Below are 2,064 nucleotides of genomic sequence, written 5' to 3' on the forward strand. Positions count from 1 at the left end.
GTTTATAGTTTTGTGGCCATAGATGTTGTTTTGTGGCCATTTGCTAATTTTTCGGGTATTGAGGAATGTATGTACTTTACAGGACACTGGTTTTATACTACGTCTTAAATTTCTCAATCCCATGTTTTGTTTTTAATATCTGTCCGTTTTTGTAAGTTTTGATGCTGTATTGTTTTTTTATATATACACCTCTGTTCTGTATTGTTATGGCACTGAAATAATATAAATATAGAACATATGTTTTTGTTGTTACCTGTCCTCTCAGACTACACAACATCCAATGAAGATCATTGTAGTATTATTTACCCCCACCACCAGGCGAAGACCACATTTGAGACACAGTTACACCACCAGAGGGAAGCAAAGTACAATGTTCCTTTCATTTCAGTCACTTGCTTGTGCAAGGCTTCTCAGTTCTCCTATGTGTTGAGACTTGAGAGACTCACATAGGCAAATGGATCAGAACAGATAACAGAGGGGAATCTTCAGTCATATTTTCTGTTTCTACACAACACTTATTGTATATTTATTGGAGAAAGCCAAACAGAAACTGTTGCCTACAAGGACAAGAGTGGTGGAGGCCTGTTGAGAATGTACACTACCGGTCAAAAGTTTTAGAAAAACCCTTGAATAATTTGGTTTTCTTGAATTTTACTATTTTCTACATTGTAGAATAATAGTAAATACATCAAAACTACGAAAAAACACATGGAGTCAAGTGGTAACCAAAAAAGTGTTAAACAAATATTCAAATAGTCACCATTTGCCTTGATGACATCTTTGCACACTCTTGGCATTCTCTCAACCAGCTTCATGATGTAGTCACCTGGAATGAATTTCAATTCAACACTTTTTTAGTTTGGTGATTCCATATGTGTTATTTCATAGTTTTGATGTCTTCACTATTATTCTACAATGTACAAAATAGTACAAATAAAGAAAAACCCTTGAATGAGTAATTGTTATAAAACTTTTGACCGGTAGTGTATAGTTAAGCAATAAGGCATGGATGGGGGGGTATATGATCCACGTTGTGTCGTGCCTAAGAACAGCCCTTAGTCATGGTATATTGGCCATATTGTACCCTGATGAAGACAGCTTGCCTGTCGAAACGTTGGTAAATTAAATATTTTTGCTTCTGATCTCCTAGAGTGTGCGGCTCTCCTTTATTTTTAAGTTTTCTACTCTGCTAGCCAGCACCTCGCCTAAATAGGTGTGCGTTTCTTTTTCTCCTATATTGACCATATACCACAAATCCCCGAGATGCCTTATTGCTATTATAAATTGGTTACTGACATAATTGGGCTTCCGAGTGGCTCAGTGGTCTAAGTGCATCTTAGTGCTAGAGGTGTCACTAGAGACCCTGGTTCGATTCCAGGCTGTATCACAACCGGCTGTGATTGGGAGTCCTATAAGGTGGTACACAGTTGGCCCAGCGTTGGCTGGGGTAGGCTGTCATTGTAAACTGACTTGCCTAGTTAAATAAAGTTTTTTTTTTTAATGATTTGAGCAGTAAAAATATATGTTTTGTCATACTGGTGATATATGATCTGATATCATATACCACGGCTGTAAGCCAAACAGCGTTCAGGGCTCTAACCACCCAGTTTATAATACAAGATGTATCTCTTCAGGAGTTGAACATTTCTAACCTTACATACAGTACCTAGCTGGTTATTTCCCCGATATTCCTATCCCATGCAACAGACACAATGGACTTTCAGAGGTTAATGACTGGTGAGGTGAGGAGAATGAACATGAGTTTTAGCACTGTGTTGGGAAGGGGCTTTTACTCTACAGCCCAGTGCCTCTCATCTGACACCTGCTGAGATCAAAACACACAGCTCATTTACAGCCATTCAGAGGACAATGGGATATTATGACCCCTTGCTGAGAACCTGTCTTCCTGTCACAGAGTCTGAGGAATAAGAGGGGAGAACAGGGAGGAGGATAAAGGAGAACAGCTAGTATTACATTGGCTGACTCCATAATTCTCTCTCATGGATTGTGTGAACACTGGCTGGATTTAACCCTCCGATGCCCCAGGCAAGGTCAGCCATGTAC

Source organism: Salvelinus alpinus, chromosome 37, assembly GCF_045679555.1.
Source record: "Salvelinus alpinus chromosome 37, SLU_Salpinus.1, whole genome shotgun sequence".
In the NCBI taxonomy this organism is placed as follows: Eukaryota; Metazoa; Chordata; class Actinopteri; order Salmoniformes; family Salmonidae; genus Salvelinus; species Salvelinus alpinus.